The sequence below is a fragment of the Hypanus sabinus genome, unplaced genomic scaffold, assembly GCF_030144855.1.
Source record: "Hypanus sabinus isolate sHypSab1 unplaced genomic scaffold, sHypSab1.hap1 scaffold_520, whole genome shotgun sequence".
NCBI classification, from domain to species: domain Eukaryota; kingdom Metazoa; phylum Chordata; class Chondrichthyes; order Myliobatiformes; family Dasyatidae; genus Hypanus; species Hypanus sabinus.
Genome location: NW_026781383.1, coordinates 302762 through 315922, shown reverse-complemented (window position 1 = coordinate 315922; position 13161 = coordinate 302762). Strand labels below are relative to the sequence as shown.

Below are 13161 nucleotides of genomic sequence, written 5' to 3'. Positions count from 1 at the left end.
AGTCTGTAATGGAGAAGGAATTTAGAGAGAATTTAATGAAAGATGCAAAGATGTTTATACACAGATGCAGGTGTGTAGTCACACTGGTCAACCGTGGGGTGTTTATCTCAGACTGCAGGAAGGGGCAGCAGTAGTTAGGAGGGCCAATGGCACATTGACATTTATTGTATGGGAGGGTGTTGGTCATAGAGTCATGGAGCACTACAGCATAGAAACAGGAAATTCGGCCATTCTAGTCCATGCCAGCCTGCTCCTCTGCCTCGTTCCCATCTCCCTGCACCCAGACCACAGCCCTCCAGACCTCTCTCATCTCATCCACCTATCCAAACTTTTCCTAAATGTTACAATTGAATTTGCATCTACCACTTCCGTTGGCAGCTCGTTCCACTCACACCACCCTCTGAGTGAAGATCCACTCACACCACCCTCTGAGTGTAGTTCTCCCTCAGATTCCTCTAAAATATTTCCTCGTTCCCACTAAGAAAACCAGTGAATAAATTCCTAATGGATTCAAACTGTCCCTGTAACTCAGATCCTCAAGTCCCAGCAACATCCTTGTAAATGTTCTCTGCATTCTTTCAAGTTTATTAATATCTTTCCTACCGGTAGGTGACCAGAACTGCACACATTATTTTGAAATCACCTTCACTAACATCATTTACAACTTCAACATAACATCCCAATCCTATACCCTGTACATACCAATGTACCTAAAGCTCTCTTTACAACTGTATCTACCTGTGACACTGCTTTCAAGCAAATGTGGATCTGTATTTCCAGGTCCCGTGGTTCTACCGTACACCTCAGAGCCCTAACATTCACTATGGAAGTCTTATCCTGGTTTGTCCTCCCAAATTCAACATCTCACCCCCATCTGCAATAAATTCTATCTGCCCTTTCTCAACCCTTTTCTCAGCTGGTCCAGATCCCACTGCAACCATTGATAGCTTCCTCACTGTCCATTACACACACAATCCTGGTCAGCAGCAACATTGCTGATCCAGTTTACCACATTATCATGCAGATTGTTGTTACAGATGACAAACAACGGGCCCAGAACTGATCCCTGTGGTCACCACGAGTCACAGGCCTTTCTGACTGGAGGCCTGTGACTAGTGGTGTGTGTCGTAGGGATCAGAGCTGGGTCTGTACTTGTAAATGGCTGCCTCTCTGACTGGAGGCCTGTGACTAGTGGTGTGTGCCACAGGGATCAGAGCTGGGTCTGTACTTGTAAATGGCTGCCTCTCTGACTGGAGGCCTGTGACTAGTGGTGTGTGCCGCAGGGATCAGAGCTGGGTCTGTACTTGTAAATGGCTGCCTCTCTGACTGGAGGCCTGTGACTAGTGGTGTGTGCCACAGGGATCAGAGCTGGGTCTGTACTTGTAAATGGCTGCCTCTCTGACTGGAGGCCTGTGACTAGTGGTGTGTGCCACAGGGATCAGAGCTGGGTCTGTACTTGTAAATGGCTGCCTCTCTGACTGGAGGCCTGTGACTAGTGGTGTGTGCCACAGGGATCAGAGCTGGGTCTGTACTTGTAAATGGCTGCCTCTCTGACTGGAGGCCTGTGACTAGTGATGTGTGCCACAGGGATCAGAGCTCGGTCTGTACTTGTAAATGGCTGCCTCTCTGACTGGAGGCCTGTGACTAGTGGTGTGTGCCGCAGGGTCAGAGCTGGGTCTGTATTTGTAAATGTCTGCCTCTCTGACTGGAGGCCTGTGACTAGTGGTGTGTGCCACAGGGATCAGAGCTGCGACTGCACTTGTTTGTCACCTATGTCGACAAATTTGCGAATGACACCAAGGTTTGGGCTGTCGTGGAGAATAAGGAAATCTATGAAAGCTTGCAGCAAGATGGAGACCAGCTGGAAAAATGGGTTTGAAATTGGCAAATGGAATTTAATGCAGACAAGTGTGAGGTGTTGCTCTTCGGTCGGACATTCCAGGGTCGGGCTTACACAGTGAGCAGTAGGTCACTGAAGAGTGAGGTAGAACAGGGGCAACTGGGAATACAAATCCATAATTCCTTGAAAGTAACATCACAGGTAGAGAGGGTCATAATATGCTTTTGGCACATTGGGCTTCATAAATCACAGTATTGAGTAAAGGAGTTGGATGTCCTGTTGAAGTTGAAGATGTGGTGAGGCACAATTTAGAGAACTGTGTACATTTCTGTTCAGCTACCTACAGGTCGGATATCAACAAGATTCAAAGAGTGCAGAGAACATTCACAAGGATGTTACCAGGACTTGAGGACCTGAGTTACAGAGAAAGGTTGAACAGGTTATGACTTTATTCCCCAGAGTGTAGGAGAATGAGGGGAGATGTGACAGAGGTTTATTTTCCCTATCCATACCCCTCACGATACAATATTATGGAGAGGGTAAATGTAAACAGAGCTTGAACTGTTTCAGGGGAACACGAGAGGGATCTTCTTCACTGAGAGAGAGGCGAGAGCGTGGAACAAGCTGCCAGCCGAAGAGGTGGATGCACGTTCGATTTCAACATTCAAGAGAAATGTGGATTGTACGAGGGTGGGAGGGGTACAGAGGGTTCTGGTCTGGGAGGAGGTCGATTGGACGAGGCAGGTTAATAGTTCAGCATGGACTATATGGACAGAAAGTCCTGTTTCTGTGTTGTGCTGTTCAGCCAATCCTCCATCATGCCAGTATCTTCCCTGGGCTCTGATCTTGTTTAACAGCCTCATGTGCAGCACCTTGTCAAAGGCCGACTGAAAATCCAAGTCAACAACATCCACTGACTCTCTTTTCTCTCTCCTGCCTGTTATTTTCTCAAAGAGTTTCAGAGCTTTCTCATGCAACATTTCCCCTGAGGAAACCATGCAGACTACGGCCTATTTTTTCATGTGCCTTCACGTTCCCCAGAACCTCATGGTTAGTAATGGACTCCAACATCTTACCAACCACTGAAGTCTGATGAACTGGCCTATGAATTACTGTCTGAGTTTGCAACTTTCTGTAGCTTTTTCTGATCCTGTACAGTATCCCCTCCATTCCAGACAGTGCTGAACCGGTTAGAATGCTCTCTACGGTACCTCTGTAGAAATTTGTGAGAGTCTTTGATGACAAACCAAGTCTCCTCAAACTCTTAAATATAGGCACTGTCTTTGTAATTCCATTAATGTTGGGCCCAGGAGAGATCTTCAGAGATGCTGACACCCAGGTCCTTGAATCTGCTCACCCTTTCCACTGCTGATCCCTCATTGAAGACTGGTGTGTGTTCCCTTGACTTCCCCTTGCTGAAGTCCACAGTCAATTCCCTGGTCTTACTGACATTAAGTGCAAGGTTGTTGTTTTGACTCCACACAACCAGCTGATCTTTCCCACTCCTGTACACCTCCTCATCACCATCTGAACTGCCGCCAACAATAGTTGTGGAATCTGCAAATTTATGAATGGTGTTTCAGGCACCTACACTCACTTCTACACACTGACACTCTTGAATTTCTGGCATCCTGTCTTCCACAGTGAAGACAGACACCAATACTTGTAAATTCATCCACTATTTTTGTCCCCCATTAGAACCTGTCCAGCGGTTTTCCACTGGTCCAATATCCACTCTCCCGTCTCTTTATATATCTGAGAAAAACTTTTGTATCCACTTTTATTGGATAGCTTACCTTCATATTTCGCATTTCTCTCATTGCTTTTGAAGTTGCCTTCTGTTGGTTTTCATCGGCTTCCCAATCTTTCAGCCTCACACTGATTTTGTGATCCATGCCCTCTCTTTTGCTTTTATGCCATCTTCGACTTCCCTTGTCAGCCTCAGTCTCCAGTTAGAACACTTCTTCTCTGGGATGTATTTATGCTGGGTCTGCCAATCCAACTTTTCTCCAATCTGCACGCCCCAAAACTGCCTCGACCACTTTCCAAATCCCTCGAGTCAGCCTGGCTCCTTCTGTACAGAACAAATGGGGGGGGGGGGGGGGAATGAACACTTTGGAACTGCTGATATTTCAGTTTTTGAATTCTTAGTTTTCCACACTTTACAATTTCCCCTGTTTCTTTTCTGGCTCCATTGCAAAAACAAGGAGCATGTGATTCACAAATAAAAATTCCCAGTTAAATTGATCAAAATCCCTGGCTGCAAAACTCATTTTTGTGAACAAGGTGTCAGGGCCTGAATACTTTTTCAAGGCACTGTAAAAAGACAGATAGATTGATAAATAAATAATACTGAGAACATGAGATGTAGAGTCCTTAGGTTGTGGAATCAGGTTAGTATTGAGGTGAGTGAAGTTATCCTCACTGGATCAGTAATAACTGTTCTTGACCTGGTGATGTGAGACCAAGGCTCCTGTACCTCCTGCCCAGTGGAAGCAGTGAGAAGAGAGCACAGTCTGGATGGGGGTCACTGGTGATGGATGCTGCTTTGTTTGTGCCGACGCTTCTTGTCGATGTGAATGGTGGGGAGAGCTTTTTCTGGGTACTGGGCTGTATCCACCACTTTTAATAGGCTTCTCCATTCTTGTGTACTGGTGTGGGACTGGGACATATCAACCAGTGAGTGGTGGCCTGGGCTTGAGGGTCCGGGACATCTTCTGCTCCTGGTGTGTTGTCTTCTTGCATAATGAGATGGAGGGGCCTCAGGAGGTAACTCTAGAGCAGAGTGTCCTGTTTTCATTCCACACACTGATCAGTAGATAAAATGGCCACAGTCCCTTGGAATGTGGAGACAATAACGTGTGATCAGGGTCGGATCAGTGTCAACGGCGTTTGATGGTCAGTATGTACCCAGTGGGCCAAAGAGCCTGTTTCTGTGTTGTATGACTGTAACTATCTCTCCGTCCTCCCTCACCTCTGCTGTCTTTCACTTTCTCACTCTCCCTATCCCCTCCCCTCGAACTCCTCAATGCATAGTTTCTGACCTGTGACATTTCACCAAATGTGACCTGTGTCTCTGATGTGAAAACCCCTCTGTTCTCAGACTGTTTGCATCTGGTGGCAAACAGAACAGGGCAGAATTAACCAGAGGGATGTTCCTATTGGAACTGAAATGGCCAAGAAGAAAGAGTGAATAATCTGGAATGTTTTGCACAGAAACTGAATATTCAGACACACAAACTACATGGGCATCTCTCTGACCCTCTCTCACCTCACCCCCCCCCCCCACATGTCTCACTCTCCGTATCAGCTCAGCACCCTATTCCAGGAACTCCTCTCAGTTCTGTTAGTGGGTGAATTTGCATCTGTGGCTTTCAATATGTGATACCTGCGTGAGTGAAATGAACAGTCCATTGTTCTCAATCTGTGTGTTTTTTGTTGCCTTTGATTTCCTGTTGTTTGCCTCCTACCCTTCTTAAAGAGTGGAGTGACATTTACAGTTTTCCATTCCTCCCAAATCCCAGAATCTAGTGATTGTTGAAAGATCACTACTAATGCCTCCACAATAATTTCAGCCACCTTTTTCAGAACCCTGGGGTGTTGTCTATCTGGTCCAGGTGACTTATCGACTTTCAGACCTTTCAGCTACCCAAGCACCTTCTCCTTAGTAATAGCAACTACACTGACTTCTGCCCCCGACACTCGAATTTCTGGCAGACTGATGGTGTCTTTCACAGTGAAGAAAAATACAAAATACTTATTAAGTTTGTCCGCCTTTCTTAATACAGCATTATGACCTCTCTAGTGTCATTTTCCACTTGTCTCTATTTTACTTTTTGCATACCTGAAAAACCTTTTGTTTTCTTCTTTTAAATTACTGGCGAATTAACCTTCACATTTCATCTTTTCTCGTTATTGCTTTTTTATTGCCTTCATTTAGTTTTTAAAACCCTCCAGCTTCCCATTAATTATTGATTTACTGTATGCCCTTGCATTTGAATTTATGCTGTCATTAACTTCACTTTACAGCCACAGTTGACACAGTTGCCTCATCTTCCCTTTGCGATATTTCTTTATCTTTGGTATTTATCTATCCTGCATTTCCAAATTACTCCCAGAAACTCCAGCCCTTGCTGCTCTGTCATCATCCCTGCTAATGTCCGCTTCCAATCAACTTTGTCCAGCTCCTCTCTCATGCCTCTGTAGTTCCCTTTACCCCACTGATACATCTGATTTCAGCTTCTCCCTCTCAAACTGCAGGGTGAATTCTATCATATCATGATCTCTGCCTCATTACACAACACCAAATCCAGACTTGTCTTTTCCCCAGTGGGTTCAACCACGAGCTGCTTTAAAAAGCCATCTCGTAGGCATTCTACAAATTCCTTCTTTTGGGATCCAGCACCAACATGATTTTCCCAATTTACCTGCAAATTGAAACCGCCATGGCTATCATTCGATTGCCTTTTATACATGCTCTTTCTAACTCCTGGTGCAATTTGTAGCCTACATCCTAGTTACTGTTCTGAGGCCTGTGTACATTGAATTGGAATTGAACTTACAACTTACAACCTTCATATACAGGAGTAAAAGTCTTATGTAGGGCTCTCAGTACCAGTAACTGTGGTGTTAACTGTTCCGGCTAACAAACTGGCTTCTTTGTATTGTTATAACAAAATGGCTTCTCTGTAATGTTACTTAATGCTGTAATGTGTTTCAGTATCTGGAATGTTTGGGTTATAACTGTAGCTAAGGGGGGAACTAGTCAATGGAGAATTGTTATTCTATCTTGTATCTGTGAGCTGAGCAGGAGTTCACGGTCTTTTCTCGGGAGGCGAGCGAGGAGGATGACGTGTGAGGAGCGGACAGTGGTTCCAGGGCAGTGGATACTGGACGTCGGTGGTTCGGACGGTGGTCGAAGGCTCGGAAGGTCATTGTGGATGGAACCGGAGGCGTGAGCTCCAACGCATTAAAATATTATGTGCACAAACTGATAAACTTACTGATTTGGCGTTTTTAGGTTATCTGTTTCTACTAATCCATCACTAGGAAATAACTATAAAGTTGCAATTACTTACTCGCCTTTGGTGTATTGTCTGATATTTGTGTTGTGAGCGTGTACTGGAGGGGGGGCATTACACTGTATTTACACCGAAGTACTGCACTATTGGCGGGGCAACTGAGGTTCACCATAGGTAAACGGGGGTAAATTGGGGGCTCAGATGCTATACTTCTGTTTTGTCTCTATCTAACTGCGCAATTTATAATAAATGTTACGTACACCAGGACAGTCAATATAACATAGAAATACAGTTGCATCAGCATGAATTAATCAGTCTGATGGCCTGGTGGAAGAAGCTGTCCCGGAGCCTGTTGGTCCTGGCTTTTATGCTGCGGTACCGTTTCCCGTATGGTAGTATCTGGAACAGTTTGTGGTTAGGGTGTCTTGGGTCCTCAATGATCCTTTGGGCCCTTTTTACGCACCTGTCGCTGTAAATGTCCTGAATAGTGGGAAGTTCACATCTACAGATGCACTGGGCTGTCCGCACCACTCTCTGCAGAGTCCTGCGATTGAGGGAAGTACAGTTCCCATACCAGGCAGTGATGCAGCCACTCAGGATGCTCTCAATTGTGCCCCTGTAGAAAGTTCTTAGGATTTGGGGTCCCAGACCAAACTTCCTCAACCGTCTGAGGAGAAAGAGGCACTGTTGTGCTTTTCCACCACACAGCTGGTATGTACAGACCACGTGAGATCCTCGGTGATGTTTATGCTGAGGAACTTGAGGCTGTTCACCCTCTCAACCCCAGATCCATTGATGTCAATAGGGGCGAGCCTGTCTCCATTCCTCCTGTAGTCCACAACCAGCTCCTTTGTTTTTTAACGACATTGAGGGAGAGGTTGTTTCCTTAACACCTCTGTGTCAGTGTGATACAACTCTCATCAGGGATTTTTTAGTCTTGCAGATTCTGAATTTTACCCACAAGGATTCTACATACATTCTCCAACCCCACCTTCCCTGGACACTCCAACCCTCCTCTCTCCTCAGACACTACCAACCCTCTTCCCCATTCTGATCCCAACTCTCATCCGTGCCGGTCTTCACAATTCCCTCTGGCCTTCCCCTCTCTGAGGGAGAACATTCTGTCCTCATTAAGGCCTCACTTTTGCCCCACTGCACCCACCGTGACATTGAACTCTTCTTCCATTGCCTCTGTATCCATGCTTACGTCTTTGGCAAGGACTCTGCAGACCGCACCGATTACCCAGTCTGCCATCTCCAACCCTCCTCTTCCTGGACACCGTGCTCTGGTCTTCTGCCTGCTCTTCTTTTTATAGCCAATTGCCTGCGAAACACCAACTGTCTTAACTTTAACCCTCCTCACTCCAATTCCAACCTCACCCCTCTGTACACGCTGCTCTCCACTCTCTCCGCACTAATCCTAACCTCACTATCAATCCTCCAGATAAGGGTGGGGTGCTGTAGTAGTCTGGTGGACTGACCACTACCCTGCTGAGTCCACGAAACAACTCTCACACAACTCCTCCTACTTAATCCTTGAACAGGACCCCACTAAGAAGCACCAGACTATGGTCTCCCACACCGTCACAGACCTCATCGACTCTGGGATCTCCCATCCACTGCCACCAACTTCATAGTTCCCTTAACCTGCACCTCCTGTTTCCACCTCCCACTCAAGATCCACAAACCTGACTGTCCAGGTAGACCCAGTGTTTCAGCCTGCTCCTACCCCACTGAACTTACATCTGCATACCTCCACTGTTTTATTCCCCTTGGTCAGTCCCTTCCTACCTACATCCGTCACACTTCACGTGATCTTGATCTTTTCAATGTCTTTAAGCTCCCTGGTCCTGATCACCTCATTTTCACTCTGGATGTCCAGACCCGATACACTTCCATCCCCCATCGGGTGGGCATTAAATCTCTCCACTTTCTTCATGTAAAGGGGGTTTCTTCTTTTTTCTTTGTTACTGTTGGGAAAGGGTTTCTTTTTGTTAACTAGCAGGAATGCTAATTTACTGATACCGAGAATGGTATTCCTTTGTAAACCAAATGGGGATTAATGTTCTTTCTTCTGAGTCTGTAAGCTTTTGTTGACGGGCTTTTGGGCAGATCGGCGCGAGGGGGTCGAGAGAGAGGACGCAATGCTCTAAGCTGGGCGAGGATCGGGGTCTGAGGCCGGGAGATTCTCCGGGGGGGGGGGGGATGAAGCTAGATGTGCTTGGTTGACCACTCGGAGGGTCCTGAGCTGTTTGGAGAGTCGAGGAGTTCGGAGGGTCCTGAGCTGCGAGTCGAGGAGTTCGGAGGGGATCGAGTGGTGGCCAGAAGACTTCAGTAATTGAGCTCCAACGGTTGTGCACGAAGTGGTTTGGACTTTGATAAGTTTGGCGCCTTTTCTTTAATTTTCTCTTCATATATACTGTATCGTTATTAATCACTTAGTTATAGTAACCTTTATAAATTGTACTCATTTAATCGCATATGGTGTACTGTCTGTTTTTGGGCGAGGCGGGGACATCACACAGCATCCACACCAGCTGATTACCCAGTTTGGTGGGGCCGAAGGCTGCTCCCCCTAGACAAGAACGAGCTGAGCGAGCCTGAGGCGACCCAGGGAGTTACATTCAGAACAACAGAGTCAACCATTTCCCATCTACCACCACTCTCCTCCGTCTGGTGGAACTGGTCCTCATCCTCAATAATTTCTCCTTCGGTTCCTCCCACCACCTTCAAACCAAAAGTGTGGCCATGGGCACTCACATAGGTCCCAGCTGTGCCTCCCTTTTTGTTGGCTACATTTAACATTCCTGTTCAAAGCGTACACTGGTATTGCTCCCCAACTCTTCCCATGCTAATCAAAGACTGCATTGGTGCTGATTCCTACACCCGTGCTGAGCTCGTCAACTTTGCTTCCAACTTCCACCCTGCCCTCAAATTTACCTCGTCTATACCTCCCCTTTCTCAATCTCTATTTCCATCTCTGGAGACAGTCTATCTCCTGATATCTTTTACAAACCCACCGACTCTCACAGCTACCTGGACCACACCTCGTCCCACCCCGTCACTTGTAAAAACCCCATCACCCTTCATTCCAGAACTACTGAGATGTCTTCCTCCTTCAAAGAAAAGCGATTCCCTTCCTCCTCCATCAACGCTGCCCTCACCCGCATCTCTTCCATTTCACACACATCTGCTCTCACCCCATCCTCCTGCCGTCAAACCAGGAATAGAGTTCTTTTCCTCAAATACCACCCCACCTGCTTTCACGTACAGCCCATAATTCTACATAACATCCGCCAGCACCAACATGACCCCACCACCAAGCAAATCATTCCCTCCCCTGTACTCCCCCCACTTTCCACAGGGATCACTCCAGACACAACTCCCTGTCCACTCGTCCCTCCCCACTGATCTCCTGGTACTCATCCTTGCAAGCGGAACAAGAGTCACAACTGTCCCTACACCTCCTCCCTCACCGCTAATCAGGGCCCCAAACAGTCCTTCCAGGTGAGCTGACACTTCACCTGTGAGTCTGTTGGGGCCATCTACTGTATCTGGTGCTCCTGGTCTGGCCTCCTGTATATCAGTGAGACCCAGTGAAAATTGGGAGACCGCTTCACCGAGCACCTACGATCCATCTGCCAGAAAAAGCAGGATTTCCCAGTGGTCACCCATTTCAATTCTCCTTCCCATTCCTACATGTCAGACCATGGTCTCCACTGTTGCGATGAGGACACACTCAGGTTGGAGGAGCAACATCTGTCTGGGGAGCATCCAGATGGCATAAACATCGATTTCTCCAGTTTCTGGTAATTGCCCCCACCCCCTTCACCATTCCCTTTTCCCTCTTTCACCTTACCTCCTTACCTGCCCATCACCTGCCTCAGGTGCTCCTACCCCTTCCCTTTCTCCCATGGTCTTCTACCCTCTATCAGATTCCCCCTTCTCCAGCCCTTTATCTCTTCCATCTAACTTCCCCGTTCTTTACTTCACCTCCTCCCCCTCTCCCGGTTTCACCTATCACCCACCACCTTGTACTTCCTCCTCCACTCCCCCCACCTTCTTAATCGGACTTCTCTTCTTTCCCTTCTGTCCTGATGAAGGGTCTCAGCCTGAAACGGCGACTGTTTACTCTTTTCCACAGATGCTGCCTGACCTGCTGTGTTCCACCAGCATTTTGTGTGTGTTGCTTTGGATTTCCAGCATCTGCAGACTGTCTCGTGTCTGTGAGTCTTCTCCTGCTCCTGTTTCTATGTTCTGACATTGTACAAGATGTTGGTGAGGCCAGATTTGGAATACTATGCTCAGGTTTAGTCACACTGCGACAGGAACAATATCATGAAGCTGGACGGAGTGCAGAGGAGATTTACCAGGATGTTGCCAGGACTCGTGGGACTGAATTATGGACAGAGGGTGAGCAGGTTGGGACTTTTTGTTTTGTCCCCATTGGAGTGTAGGAGAATGAGTGGTCATCTTATAGAGGTGTAGACAATCATGAGGGACATACACTCAGTGGTGGAGGGGTCTCGGGAGGTAATTCTAGAGCAGAGGGTCATGGTGGACAGTGTTGTAGAGATTAATTCAGGATAATAGGGGCAGGGATGGGACAGCAGTGATATCTCAGTGGGGAGTGAGACTAGAGGAAATGTTCACCCTCCCAGTCTCAGCTCCATCTCTCACCTCAGCCTGGTTTCCATCTGTTGTTCAATGTTCCCCTGTGGCTCCTCACCAGACGTTGCCTCTGCCTCTGACACGGAGAGTCCATCGCTCTCAGTCTGACACCTTCCTGTAACAGACCCGTCATCAGTGGACTCTGACCATTGGGACTCTGCCCACCTCAGACTCGTCCCTCACCCTCGGGAGCTCCCTCTCAACACACTGTCCCTCACCCTCGGGAGCTCCCTCTCAACACCGTCCCTCACCCTCGGGAGCTCCCTCTCAACACACCGACCCTCACCATCGGGAGCTCCCTCACAACACACCGACCCTCACCCTCGGGAGCTCCCTCTCAACACACCGTCCCTCACCCTCGGGAGCTCCCTCTCAAGACACTATCCTTCACCCAGGGGAGCCTCCTTGCACCAGACCATTCTGCTACCTCGGGTCTGTTCCTCACCCTGAGGAGGTCCCACTCAACTCACTGTGTCTGAGCCCCAAGAGCCCCCTCACACCGACTACCCTACTTCCTCAGTAGCTCCCTCAGGTCCGTCCCTCACACCAGACCGTACCAGTACATCAGAAGCTCCCTCGTGTGTCCCCCAAACCCGGCCATCTCTCACCCTAGGGATATCCCTCGTCGGATGGTCTCTCGACCTCAGGAACCCTCTGATCCATCCCTCACCCTAGGGAGCCCCCTCACCTCAATCCATCCCACTGAGGAGATCCTTCAGCCCATGTCTGGAGCTGATTCAACTGACACTGTCCACTTACCTCACGAGTTCCCTCAGTCCATCCCTCACCCTAGAGTGTTCCCTCACCTCAGACCCATCTCTACCTCAGGAGCTACTCAGACCATCACTCAGTGTAAGAGGTCTCATGGTCCAAGACCCACCTCAGCTTCAGCTCCTCCCTTAGCCTCAAACATTTCCTCACCAACACCCTCATCAATACACTGCTCAACCTCAGACCCCCTCTCACTGACTCTCCCTCACCCTCAAACCCTGCTCATCTTCATTCCCTTCCTCACTGAAACCCTTATCATCAGACCCTCCCTCACTGAGATCCCCTTACCCTCAGACCCTCGTCATCCTCCCCCTCACTGACACACTCAAACCTTCCCTTACCATTAGATATTCCCTCAGCAACGCCCTCCTCACCCTCATTCCCTCCCTCAATGAAACACTTATCACCAGCAGACCCTCCCTTACAGAGACCCTCATCATACTCATTTCCTCCCTCATTGACACCTTCAAACATCTCCTCACCCACAGGCCCTCCCTCACTGAGACACTCCTCACTGAGATGCTACCTCACTCTCAGACCCTCCCTCATCAACATACTCATCAAGACACTGCTCAACCTCAGACCCCCTCTCACTGAGTCTCTCCCTCACCCTCAGACCCTGCTCATCTTCATTCCCTTCCTCACTGAAACCTTTATCACCACCAGACCCTCCCTCACTGCGATCCTCCTCACCCTCCTCATCCCCCTCACTGACACTCTCAGACCCTCGCTTATCCTCAGACATTCCCTCAGCGAGGACTTCCTCACTCTCATTCCACCCTAAATGAAACCCATATCACTGTTGGACCCTCCTCAGCCAGCGAGACCCTGCTCAACCTCAGACCATCCCTCAACGAG

The 13161-nt window shown here is 48.2% G+C and overlaps 1 long non-coding RNA gene across 5 annotated transcripts in view; it reads right to left on the bottom strand.

Moving 5' to 3' along the window:
- LOC132389267 (uncharacterized) overlaps positions 1-13161 on the bottom strand; it is a 39603-nt gene that overhangs the window by 1018 nt on the left and 25424 nt on the right. For 3 of the 5 annotated variants that reach the window (XR_009510469.1, XR_009510472.1, XR_009510468.1), the window contains 2 exons: positions 11542-11647; positions 4567-4677 (listed from right to left, as the gene is read on the bottom strand). This is a non-coding gene — a long non-coding RNA (uncharacterized LOC132389267). Of the gene's footprint in view, positions 1-4566; positions 4678-8015; positions 8186-11541; positions 11648-13161 lie in introns of those variants that run through there. The other 2 variants (XR_009510471.1, XR_009510470.1) reach the window with 2 other exon arrangements.